Here is a 13,913-nt window from a genome sequence, read left to right on the forward strand (position 1 = left end):
TACAAAGTTCTCCGAATAGCAGGCTAATGGCAACCTTTATTTCTTTTATTGGATGTAGCAATGGCAGCATATTTTTGCAGGTTTTAGTCGTAATTTTTCTTAAAGTTTTGGGACCTCTTGGTGTTCGATGTTTGGAGGTTAAAGAGCCTTAAGTTATTCTTGGCCCAGTCTTCAGCTCCATTTAGGTCTTCATTAGGCTGTTTCATCAATATAAAGCTCACTTTAAATTTACTTCTGTCATCTAGGGATTTTTCAGATATAGAAGAATAACACAAAAGCTGCAATGAGAGCAAGCTGGCAGAATGCGATACAGTCCAGGTATGTTATGCTTCAGGCACTGGGTCAGTTCTTGGGCAGTATAATTTGGGGAAGTACTAAATTACCATGTAGTACTTTCTCCATTTTCCATGTAGGTTTGACTGTTGGCAGAAGTAATTTGGCTTCAGTACTTCATTTCATGCTTTTAGTCATACATCAGAGAAAAATGATTTATCATCAAACAACCAATATAAATATTTACTATTATAGTTTTAACTACAGCGTGTTCTGTGCACTTTAGTGCTATGAAATTTTTCTAGGGAAAATATCAGACAGCTCTGTGTCCTCCAACGTTCTCCTGCTCTGCCATGAAAGACCCATTTTTTTTAAATACCATTAATGCAAAAAGACAGCTGATAAATTGTAACTTAATTTTGGTTTTAAATTGGTCATTAAGGCAGAAGTTCCAATAATCCTGCAAAGTCAAGTAGTTTCCATAAAAAGATAGAAATGTGTTTTTTCTTGTTTTGTAAAGCATCATTTTTTTTGTTACAAAGCTGGCCCTGTGCTAAGTAACAAGTTAATATGTCTTTTAATGAAAAATGTGAAATGACTATTTGCAAGTCACGAACAGTTTTGTATATACATTTTTCTTTCTTAGGAACATCTTTCAGAAGTTGCAGTGTGTTCTCTTTGAATATAAAGCAGTTTGGTATCACTAGAAATGCTTTAGAGTATATCAGCAAGTTGTTACATCGAAAGACTTCAAGAGGCAATACATTAGGCAAAAAGCAGTGGCGATACCTGTGGAGCTCACCATGCGTGCCCTTAAGCAAAAGATAATAATTAGTGGCTTGTATTCCCATGCAAACTAGCCCAAGTGTTGATGTTTATGAATTGCAGAGATCACTTCGATACCAACTCAAGCTCCAAGCTGCTGGAGTTGTTTATACCCATTCAATTTTTAATGTACCTATAAGATGTTTTGATGAGGGTATTTAGTTCTAAGGGATTTGCATGCCATAATCATACCTCCAGTGATTTCAAAACAAAAGTAAGGGTAGTTCTTCAAAATACTCTAAGTGTGCTAACTTCCACTTCAGTATTAATAGTTAACAGTGAGAACATCTCTGAAAATATCTTCATATTTTGTTGGCTGAATGCGATTCGGTTGCTTCTGTTGTGCTTCTGGGATGATGGTCATTAAAAATAGTGAAGTATCTGCTGTTAGGTAGCCTGCAGAGCGAGAAGTTACCCACAGCTCCTGAATACCTGCTTTGCTAATTAGTTTATACACATTCAGCTCATGCCATTTGCACTTCAGTCAAAAGAAATTATTTGACTAGAATTGACTTTCCTCAGCATTTTGGTACAGTGGGCAGTGGTGCAGTGATTCCAAAACCTGAGCTGTAAGAACTATGTGATTTAAATAATTTTTAAATAACATAATAGAATAAATAAATTTAAATAATAATTTCAGCTTTTACACACAGTAGAATTAATTTTTGGTTAATTTATACCATGTATGCTTTAGAGCGCATGCGTGCAGACTCCTGACAATTTAACCATTTTGTTATTGCAGAAGTCTTGGTGTTTCATTGCATGTACCTGTAAATAAGGCAAAACCCATGAAAAGTACAGCAAAAATGTGGTAAAAGCAGTATCTGTTCAGAGCCTCTCCTTGCCAAAGGCTCGCTGACTAGTGGGGTTGTGGTGAGCTGGAGGGTGACCTTGTGTAAGCTGATCTGGGGGCAAGGAGTAAAATTTTATTATCTTTTTTAACTCAGAGATGTTAATCTTACTATGGGAGTTCCTTACATTACTAGGTTTGATTTGTGTATAGGGGAAAAAAACCCAACAAAACAAACACATTTCCTCTTGGGGGTAGGAGGAAACATGTAACCGAATTCTTTTTGTTCATTTCAGTGAATTAAAATAAGGTATTAGGAAAAAATGAGATCGTGTGAGTATATGAACCATATTTAAACCAATTTAAATCTGAGCTATCTCCAGTGAATTATAAGAGAGGGAGGAGTTCGTTAGTCAAAATGTCAAAATGAATAATTGTGCTGTGGCAGGGCCAAGGAGATATGGTTAATTCCTGAGCAGCAGAACAGGTCTTTAAGAACTGTGGTAAGACTATCCCCAATATAAATATAGCTAATACTATTTCAGTATAATTACATTGGTTGTCATGGCACTGTTGAGGAGATTACATCGCACTGTTGCTTGCATGGGACAGTGCTGGCATCATCAATGTAAATGTAAAGCTGTGTCATGTTTTGAACATGTAAATTCATCATGTGTTACATATTATATAGTATGCCGTGTGTGCCCAGTCCTGAGAGCTCGCATGTGAGTAGGTGCAGCATTTTGCCTGAGGGAGGCTGGCAGAAGCAGGCCCAATATAAGTTTTAAAATAAAGCTCCTGTAATCAAAGACTTGAGCACTTTGACTAAGAGCAGCACCATTTCAGCCATGTGCCTTTCTGGAAAACAGATTCTTCTTACTGTATTTTAAGGCAACTGACATTTAGCTTATGTTCTGCTGTGTAGCAGATAAGAATTTTTTTAGATCACAGGGGATGCTGTATCATGCGTTGCTAGCCTCCATCACAGGTTTTCAGTAGATCTCCTCCTCTAGTAGTTTTGGCAAAGCTTAAATTCTGATCCATTACTACAAAAAGCGTTTATTTCATGTTAAATATTTCTCAAATGAGCATGTGGGTAGGAGCTTTCCCACTGGACTTCCCTCTGCTACATACCTGCTTCTAGTGTCTGGCTCTTCAGGTAAAATGAAGTTGCTCTTGTGCTCTAAACAAATGTGCAGAATTCACGTTTTAATTTTTTGGGGGCTTCATTCTCTGTTTTCAAATGTAACTATTTATTTTCTGAACTCTCCAACACAGGGTAACAGAGTGATTTTATTCTGTCAAATGTAGTCCTGGTGTAGCACCTTATATTTCATTAAAAAAAAAAAAAAAAGGAAAGATGCTTCCAAGGAACAAGGGAGTGTCCTTAAGTTGCACCAGGAGAGGTTTAGATAGAGATGAGGAACAATTCCTTCCCCAAAGGATGCTCAGGCATTGGAGCAGGCTGGCCAGGGCAGTGCTGGAGTCACCATCCCTGGAAGTGTTCACACACTGTGTAGACAAGACCCTCAGTGCCATGGGTTAGTGCTGGCCTTGGCAGTGCTGGGGAACAGTTGGACTGGATGAGCTGAAAGGTCTTTTCCAACCTGGTCGATTCTATGATTTTATGATTCTGTGATTTATTAATAGTAGCTGCTGCTGGAAATCCCATAGTTTGCTAGATTTGTTAAAAGCAAAGCATCTCTATAGCCAGAAATAATTCTGTTTATAGCAAAGATAATACAGGAAATTATCTGAAATACACTAACAAAATAATTGTCTTATTTAATTTAGTTGGATTGGTGGTATACAATCTCATTAACCTTTAAGCAGAAATAAATCTACAAGTAGTAAGGAGGTGCTATATTTTACATATGCAAAATATAAATTGCACAAATGTAGCTGATGCACTGAATAGCTTGAACAGCAGTTGTGCTTGTCGTTGTTCTGCAAGAAAATGATACTTCACAGCTGTGAAACGTGAAGAAATGCACTTGGTGTGAAGTCCCACCCAAACCCGATAAACTGGGATTTTTTTTCTCTGCAAGAGGTGAGCAGTTGCTGCACAGTGTTACTACTTCTGTGATAGTTGATTCATCCCTTTGCTATGCAAATTTTAAGTATACAAGGATTCAGTACTTTTATTTAAGAAATATGCCTGCAGGCTGTATTGGTAGGCTTTAGGGAGATATCTGGTTTGGTGTGAAATAAATAGTTGTTAAAAGATCACATGAATTTATGTCTTAGAAGATGAAAAGTGACGCTGTGAGCGTTTTGAGAGCACCCTCCTGTACCCAGCACATGAGCTTGCCACTTGGTTTTGGTTTTTCAAAGAAATCTCACCAACATCACGGAATATCAGAGAGCTGCAGGCCAGGGAGGGGAGAGGGACAGCAACAATGTGTTGCCTTAAAACCGCAGGAATTAGGACTTGTATTTCAGACACCCCTAGTCCTAACCTCTGGGGTTTGACCCTTGGAGTAAATGCTTGCTAGTTCTGGTTGAGAGACTAGTTGCTTTTTCTTAAGCTTCTGTCTTCAGGCCGTTTGAGTGCTCAGCTTACAATGACTGGATTTAAATGCCATAATTCAGGTTTGTGTGGTAGTCGTAGGCATCGAGTTTGTATATTTTGAATGAAACGGCAGGAAAAAACGCCAACACATGAAAGCATTTGAATGAGAGAAAGCTTTGGTACTTAAAATTTTTGTTGAAGATTTGTCTTGCTAAAGAAAACAAAACATTTACTTAAAAGCTGTTTGTTATTAGGTTAAGCCCAGACCCTTTTTATTCTGTTACTGTCACAAATATTAATCAGCTCCTTATCAGTATGAAATTCACTCTCTGTACATTGCCCTTCTCTCATCCAGCAGCATCATTCTGTCTTCAGTGGTTTATTTTCTGCTGCAGAGGAACAACGTATTTTGGAACCCTTTATTCCTCTTCTATGAATAACTTTATCTTCATTTATGTAACTGTGATGAGGACTTTTATGCCTTAATGATATAAACTAAGTAAATTAACTTGCTCGTTACCTTTCAGTAGACACTTTAGATGACTACTACTTCTGACTTCAAAGTGTAAATCAGCCCAGAAGTTTAAATGCCTGAATTTGTGTTTCTTGTGCATACTCAGGTAATATCCACTGAAATTAATAGTCCTGATGCTTGCTTGTGTGAGAAAGTTGCTATACTGATTTAAATAGAGCTGATGGAAGTAAGTTGCAGCTCTCTAGGTAAGGTGACAGCAGCTGTCCTCATCTGCATCCTTTTCTCTCCTTTTCATACATCACCAAAGTGTGCTCCCTCATCTGAAGTTTGTCATTTTAAATTCTGTCTTGTTGCTTTCATTGAGTGATCTAGTAAATCTTAGCTTTCGTAGCATTAACATTAGCTTATATCTGTCATATTTCTCTCCTGACTAAACTAAATACTGTTTTTATTTTACTCTGTCACGCTTGGTGTGAAAGAAATAGTCTACCTAGAACTTGGTTCAAGGTTTCCAGTGAAGAAAAATGGTTAAAACGTTGCTTTTTATGCTTTTTGTCTTTCCTCATGGTCACTGCACACCCATCCTAATGGTGTGGAGGTATGTGCGGGCACACGTTTCTGGTGCTGGTAGTGGTTTGCAAAACCAAAGGCATCACTTTTCAGGTAGCCTGAGCAATAGTCTTGCATCAGTTAAAAACCCCTGTTGTAATACCCATCAGGTGTATGTGGTGTAGCTTCAAGGAGAATATTGCATGTGGGCAGAAGATGCGTGACAGGTGGATATGTGTCTGATTTTGATTTGACTTGCCTTTTTCCCCAGGAATTTGTAACTGTTTTCTTTTTGTCACATTTCATCTTGAAGCAGACAAATGAAGAAGATTGTGGGAAGTGTATGGAGGAGTCCTCCTAGGCCTGTTTTCATTATGTTTCAAAACTCTTTGGACAGGGAAGCATATGGAGGAGTCCTCCTAGGCCTGTTTTCATTACGTTTCAAAACTCTTTGGACAGACTTCTGAAAAGCAAGATGTCTGGCGGGCTCTGGGATAGGGAAAAGCAAGGTGCCAGGCTGCCCTTCGTGGATGTAATGGCCACCGCCTTCGATCCGATGGAGAATTACGTCATCTAATTCTTCTACAGAAGTTCTTGTAAAGTCATGAGCTGGTCAGATGCAGCCCTCAACAGCTTTTATTAAAAAGAAAAAAAAAAAATTGAAGTAGAAACCCATCACCAAACAACATGAAGTAAACTTACCTGTGTATCCTAGCCAGTCAGGATATGCTTTACTGATCTGACTGTACATGTGAGAGTGCTGATACTTTCTGCCATTGCTTTTTTTTAGTTACAGATTTTTCAGTAGCACTTAAGTACTTAATTCACATGCTTGCCAGAAGATTTTACCTATTCTGACAGAGTACATGGATAATTGCTAACACTAAAGTTAGTAGGACATTTGGGGTCTTTTTTGTTTCTGTATTTGACAAAATTGTTACACTTCATTTATTTATTCTAGTTTCCTTAGGTAGTGATTTCCTCCTGTATGTAAGTAATGCTATTAGCCGCAATGGTGCTTTGAACTGTCATTTCATACCACTTGAAGTTAATTACTAGAAAACTGGGGTTTTCTTTTTCATATTAACCAGTTTCATATAAAGTGTATCTCTTTACTGAGGATGTCACTGTGAGGTAGGAATAACTGCAGTGAATTGAAGAACAGAGCAGTTTAGCCTTTGATCATGTGAAAATGTAAGCATGTTTTGAACTTTCCACTTGAGCATTCCCACTGGTTGTACAGGGCTTATGCTGCTGTATTTCAAGGTTTGTGGCTCGGTAGAGATTTGAGAAGTCCTTAGCAGGCTCCACAATAAACCCCAGATATCAAGCCAGGGTGCTTTAAGTCTTTGCTCAGACTGCTTAGAAGGCACAGAATGAGGGAAATGATGTATTTTTAGCTTTTAAATGCAAAGAAACCTTTCAGTTAAAGGACTTCTAGTAAATTTTAAGGTTTCTGTTCTTGCAGTGTTTGCACTGAATGATGAGGAATGTTGTGATCTTGTTTTCTCTTTCAGATTAGAAAAGAACCTATTCCATTTGCTTTATATTGTTGCAGTTTAAAGCATCAGATGGTATACTTTATTTTGCTGTTCTCAGTAGTTTCGCCAAAGTGGTGAGAAAAACAGACCTCTTACCCTGTAGTATTCTGAGTAGAACAACAAATATACCAGCATTGCTATAGCAGGAGGTTGCTTTCAGAATAATTGCAGGGAATGATCTGATTTTTGTGGTTTAATAACTTGCTATCTGCAAAGTCATACAGATTTGTATGACTTTTCTCCCCTGCTATTGGAAGAAATGAAACAGAAAACTTGAAATAGTTGGGAGGTTTCTTTGGTGATTTGTTTGTTGTTTTTTTTTTTTTTTTGTTGTTATTTGTTTGGTTTTTTTTTAAGTTAAAGGGAAAATAAGGCTCACAACTCAAGAAGGGAGAACTCCATAGTGAAAGAACATGGGATCATAGGGTAATTCAGGTTGGAAGGGACCTTTGGAGGCCATCTAGTCCAGCCCCCTGTGCAAAACATTGTTGGCCATGCCTGTGATACCTATATCCAACAGAGTACGTAATTATGGAATGCTTGAGTATTGCATGATCTTTTTCTCTAGTGTCTGCATTTAATCTGATGCAACAAGGCTGTCATTTATATTCCTTTACATTATAAAATGTACTTTACAAAAGACTTCAGCTGGTTTTTCTCAAGATTTGAATTCTGTGTGACCAGGAGTCAGGCTGGTATCTCTAATTGTAGCAAGTATCTTCTTGGACTGTGTTCTGGGATTTTATGTAAAATACGTAAGTATATTTTTCCTTAGCACCAGCAATACTTTTTTTTTTTTCTCTGCAAATATCTGGTATGTTTAATAGTTAGTATGGAATACTTAAAAGTGTATCTGTTCTGCAAAAAACTGAAAGAGGTTTGGGGTTTTTTTCCTTCCATTGGCATTTGGAAAGCAAAAAAAAAAAGTGGTTACTATAACAGAATTTTATTAATGAATAATTTACACTGGTTCCAGCTGTGACCATGTGATTAGTCCTTCACTAAGCAACAATGGGTATTTTCTTTCTGCTTTTATTTGATTTCCAAGAATGTGTCATCTGTTACATAAACTGCTGCCAGTATGCCCCATGTAAACTGGTATTTTTTATTTCCTTGAAGCATAAGATGAATACACACTCATATCCTTCTGGAAATACTGTTTTAAATGAATTGGGAATTTTATTAATTATATCTGATTCAGCATGCCAAAATCATAAAACTTAAAATATTTATTAAATGCACTAGACTGTAGGATGCCTTCTTCCCTGGTAGTGCAAAAGATAATTTTCACTTTTACATTTCTATCTTAATATTTTATTACAGCAATACAATGTGTTATAGAGGTGGACAAGCCTGCAGATTGAAATGCGGATAGTCCAGATTGTTCCTTTCCCTCGACCATATGGTGTAGTTCTAAAAGCCTTTTGTACACTGTCTGTTCAGTTAATTGTAAACTTGGTCTTTAACATACCTTAAAGAATGAGATATATGCAAACTAAAAGCAGTATAAGCTCTGGTAAGTAAAAGTTTGCTAAAATACATGTATATTCACAGTCCTGGTCTCTTGGTAGGTTTTCTTTCTGGGTGAATTTGAAAGTCTTTCACTGTTTCTTGGTAACGAATGTGAGTATGTCTGTGTAGAGGGACAGGTTTTTACGTTTCCTCCTTGGGAAGGGGGTGGAGATTTGAGTATATAATGAACATTTCATAATATTTTTGCTTGGCAGACAGCTCTGCCAGTGGGTGATGTGCAGGAACATCGAAGATTTCTGACAGATGGATGGTAGGACTGCTAATACACCTCCACATATTTCAGTGTCTGATGTTCCCAGTGCTTCTCTGATGCCTGAGAAGCTTGTGCTCACACTTTGGTCTGATGTTACCCAGTGTGGGGCTTTAGAAGAGCAGAACTGAGCCTTGCTCTGGATTTTCCTGTGACACAGAGGGGATCATTTTTATAGTCATCACAAAGTGAAGTATTCATAAGCATCTATTACTTTTTTTTTTTTTTTTTAGAATGAATTAAAAATTAATTGTTGAAGAGTTTCAGAAGCAATTTTATTGTCTGTTGTCTTACCATAAGAAGCTATTTGGGAAAAGCAACTGTTTTCCCTGAAAATAAGGTTGATAAATCTAAAGAGGAAAAAGCAAAAGTTGTACGAGCCTCACTGAAACTGATTTTCTGTGGGTCCCAACCTGTTTTAATGCATTGGAGAGTGCTTGTTAGTGGAAGTTTCCATGGTAGGCAAGGCTCACATCATTCATGGCTTTGGAGATAAAAATTCACTAACATGAAAAAAATCAGGAAAACAAAAACATTAGTAATCCAGAAGAAGTAAATTACAGTAGCGGGCAGTGAGACTAATGTGCTGTGAGACGCCTCTCACAATAAAACTTACTGATCTCTACTGTATATTTCAAGTTTTCAAAGGATTTCAGCTATTGCTTCTGTCACTACCTGAATGCAAAGGAGTGGGTAACCTTAGGGGATACTAGAAAGGAAAAAATACAACTTTTGTTGTCTGCAGAGATTAAATAAAACAACTCTTGACCTTTTCTACACATGCAGAAATTGAGAGAGCTTCAGCAAGTGTGCTCAAAATGGAAGCAAATAGTGAACAATACCACATCTGTTTCTTCCCATTAGATAGTGTGCTCATTGTGAAATAGTGTGATGGTAACTAAACAGCAAAAAGATGTTGGAGGACCATAGTTTTCCTTATGCTGCCTTTTTGTTCTCCTACACATGTGATAAAATATTTTGCTTAGTAGATTCTTCAGAAACTTCACCTTTGTGCAGTGATGAAAAATGAATAGAGTGGGTTTGTGTGCTGCAGGAGGAGATACAGCTTCTGCTTAGCTGAAGTATGATTGGGGGGATGCTGTATGTATACACTAACCAGTTTATATGGTGAAACGAGTGATATCTTCCATTCTATACTCTTCTGGCTACACCATTTGGTCAGTGAGAGCAAGAAAGTATCTGTAAGCAGAACTTTTGCTTGCAATCCAAGTAGTTCAGAAGCACTGAAATGCAAGAAACCACATGAAATGCTCAAAGAATCCAGCTGTAATTTTGAGAGCTGAAAGAGAAAATGGTGACCGAACATTTGTTGCAGATTCCATGATGAGAACAGTTTTCAAAGCCTGTCAGTTGCCACTTGCAGAGAGTATATGAATAAGTACCTATTTTTACTGTACAGTGGCAAATGTAGGCTCACTTCGTTAGAGCAAGCAGTACAAACAAGATGTGCTAAAGTGTATGTTTTTTAAAAAAAAACCCTAATCGAACTTTTCATGCGATTCCAAAATAAGCAAAATAAATAAGTCATAGAAAATCATGTAACTTCAACAATACCCCACCAAATATCTTTATTTAATCTACTTGTATTTTAATAACTGTTTCTTTAAATTGAGTAGTGTGCATGTCCAGTGGAAACAGTTAATGATACCAGCTTAGCTTGTAAATCAGTGGGTCAGAGACTTCCACTTTATAGGCTACAGATTTATTATATTTGTGAAAATACACAACTTGTATTTTTGGCTGATTTTGAGGATTGTAGCTTTTTCAGCAAGTCTTTTTGTAAAGAAAAAAAATAGCATTTTTAAAGATTAGGCTGGACTTTCATGCTTCTTGGGCTGACTGAAAGCACTGTTGAAGTAGTTTTCTCTGAGGGACAGTCTGGTTCATAGTGGTACAGCGAGATTGATAGGTATATGTAAGATGTGTTCAGAGTCTCAACTTGTAGTGCTCACAGAAAAGAATGTGGAGAGAAGGTAGCAGCAGGAGTGTAGAAGACCAAAGATTGAAGCAGCTAGGCTTAGAGAAGCATGTGCAGAGTACGTGTAGAGGTGTGTTGGTAGACAAAGTATTTCTGAGCTGAGGCTGCAGAGGAGAGAAAAGGAACAGAAGACTGGGGAGATTGGAAGGAGCATATGGAGTAGAACTGATCAAAAAATGGATGACTCTTTGGCAGCATATAAAGAGCTGTTCCTTTTTTTCTGATGGGAAATTTAGACGTACTAGGTGAGTCTAATAAAAATGAGCAGTATGAAATTGAGCCTTGAGCCTAACTGGGGGAAAAAAATTCAGAGGTGAAGAGAAAAACTTTGGATTTGATGTGGTAAGATGAAGGAGGAAGAAAGAGATTGTTTGTAAAGGTGTTTGAGACTATCTGTGTGTGGAAGAATTGACAGACCAGGCAGTGAGACCAGAGATTAAGCAAGGAGAAAAAGGCAAGGGAGCCATGAAGCTTTGATTCTGGAATAGCAAATAAAGGACTGTAGTGAAGCTGGAGATTTCTTAATGAGGAATGAAGCATGATGAGGGAGGGGGAGAACATCTGAGGTTGTAGACCTATAGGACAGGAGGTGTGGTGGACACATCCATACATTGGAAAATGGTTGGAAGAGAGGGTAGTTTGAAACAGAAAAATCAGACGTGTCCCATCAGGATAAGTAGTTGATATGCAGTAAATCTATTCTTTGTATTTTATTGCATCATTGATAAAGTTTAAAAAAGAAAAAAATATGATACAGAACTAACTGAAGTACAGTAGGAAGTAATTATAAAAGAAAAAGGAGGTAAAAGAGCAGGAAATAGGTGTTAAGAAATGTAAATGAAAAGAGGATACTGGGGATTCAATCATATGAGAAATGCATATGGCTTCAAGAAGTGTGGATTTTCCTTTTCAAGATGGAATTCATTGGTGTACCAGGTGAAGACTAGTATTAATATTATGCTGTCTCATTTGTATTTGCGTTTTCTGGTGAGGGCTCATGCTAATGAAAAAATAACAATGTTGAAACATTTTTAAACAAATTTGAAACATTTTTTCACATGTGGCTGAACAGCCAGTAAGTTTCTGCTGAGTTAAAGGCAGGAGTATTGTGTATTGTGGAGACTGGAAGTAGGGACTTAGGAGTCACTGCTCCTTTTCTTCTGTTCCTGGATTTACTATAAAACTACTGTCAGAAAATTGTGTAAGTCACAATTTTTAATTCATGTTTTCTTATCTGTAGAGATAACAATACGTACCTACCTCACAGGAGTGTTGTGAGGTTTAATTAATGTTTGTTAAGCTCTTCAGTATTTTTGGATGAAAGCAGATAAATGAAACCTCTTACTAATAGTAAAATACCAGGCAGAAGATGGAGTACAATTTTTGGGGTGGAGGGAGGAGATAGAACACTTCAGTTTTGTTGTTTAAAGAGTGTTTAAACAAAACAATTGAAAATATTTGGTTAGAAATGATATAATTATAGGTTCATTTATAAAATCCAAGCATTTTATTACAATTAGCTTATAATTAGAACATGTGCAGAGATAGTGGTTTTTTTCATCTTAAGTTAGTTTAGGACTCCTTTAAAAAGTTGAATAAATCATTCCTTTTTGTCACCATTTTAAGATGAATTCTTCATAGTCTACCTACATAGACCAAACCAAGTATTTCTCTGTCATCAAGCATTGTGAGGATTCTGTAAGAGCTTAAGTGCTGTATTTAGAGGTTGTGAGCTTTGGAATAACAAGTCAGTAGGAGACAATAATAGTAACAAATATATGAAATTCTGTGTATATATGAATATGTGGTTATAGTATAATTTAAGGAACACAGTAATATGTCAGGAGAAAACATATGAGAAAATTGTTGAAAAAAGTAATTGAGTGAACTAGTGTTGAGCAATAAGAAAAGTGTTGAGCAATAAAATCAGTGTGGGAATTAGCCTTGCTAAGCCTTGCTTCTGAAGCTTTTTTACTATTCAAATAGGAAATAGTCAAAATAACTTTTCGAGTTACAGTCAAAGGAACTGCTGTGTATATTCACCACCAAGTTTCTTAGAATTGACTGTGTCTGGAGATGCAAACTTTGCAAACATAGCGTCAGCAACATCACAGGTGTCATTATAAATGTCAGCAGTATGTAAGTGGTATTTGTAAATAAGCACAAACATGTGAAATGGTCTGTGTTTGTTAGGCAACCATTACGCACCTTCAGTATGCCGAAGCCTGGTGCTTGTTTAAGTAGCTCATGTGAGTTGAATGTACACTAAATATCAAGTGGTGTTACACAGCTTGAAAAGAAAAACAGCTTTAAAGAAAAAAGCAGACTTTTTTTCTAAGTCATTTTGTTAATTTAATGCCCAAGAAAATGCTTCTATGAGTGTTAAGAAACCAACTGTCTATAGACTCTAGGAAAAATCATTTATGGATCTCTCTTGTCCATACTCATTCAGAGCGTCAATGGGAAGGCAGAGTGCTGCAGCACTGAAGAGTAACTTGAATTATCTTGCATGAATATTGCCCTCTCCAAGGATATTGGCATGCAAAACAGATTTTGTTCATCTTGGTGCATTTTGAATGCACCTCACAAATGGATTCTTAACCACTTGAAATGAACAGAGTTTGGATTAGGTTCTCTTCAGCACAAGCAAACTAATGTGTGATCGATGCAGATAGGTGGAAATTAGTCCTTTTCTCAAAGCATTTGTTTGGTCCTGTTTAATTTGGGTACTCTGTCTGCTTTGTTTTCCACTGTACTTACTTGCTGGAGGCAACTTACTCTCCTCCTCCCCACTCCTTCCCCTCTTTCTTAATTATATTTTAAGTATATCTGTAATATTCAAATACAGAGAATGAAGTGTCTTCAGAGCTATTTCTGCTTTAAATGTGGGGTTGAACCAGTTTCATATAGCACCATCAATTATCTACAGCTTTGTGGAACCAGCCTTTGCTTAAACAGTAATGGGAATATCGGATCTGAAAAGATTCAGAAAGATCTGAATCACTTAGTCTGTAATAAGGTTAGACTCTTGTAAACACCTCTCTTAGATTCTGATCTCATAGAATCATAGAATCACAGAATAGGGTTGGAAAGGACCTTAAGATCATCTCTTTCCAATCCCCCTGCCATGGGCAGGGACACCTCACACTAAACCATGCCACCCAAG

At 37.1% G+C, this 13,913-nt stretch overlaps 1 protein-coding gene across 15 annotated transcripts in view; it reads left to right on the plus strand.

Moving 5' to 3' along the window:
* The window catches only part of GTDC1 (glycosyltransferase like domain containing 1), a 338,529-nt gene that overhangs the window by 36,752 nt on the left and 287,864 nt on the right, over positions 1-13,913 (plus strand). The window contains exon 1 of one of the 15 annotated variants that reach the window (XM_065671265.1): positions 250-318. The exons of the other annotated variants lie outside the window; for them this stretch is intronic. The gene's annotated coding sequence lies outside the window, so the exon portion shown is untranslated. Of the gene's footprint in view, positions 1-249; positions 319-13,913 lie in introns of those variants that run through there. 15 annotated transcript variants of the gene reach the window in all.

This window comes from Lathamus discolor, chromosome 3 (genome assembly GCF_037157495.1).
Source record: "Lathamus discolor isolate bLatDis1 chromosome 3, bLatDis1.hap1, whole genome shotgun sequence".
In the NCBI taxonomy this organism is placed as follows: Eukaryota; Metazoa; Chordata; class Aves; order Psittaciformes; family Psittacidae; genus Lathamus; species Lathamus discolor.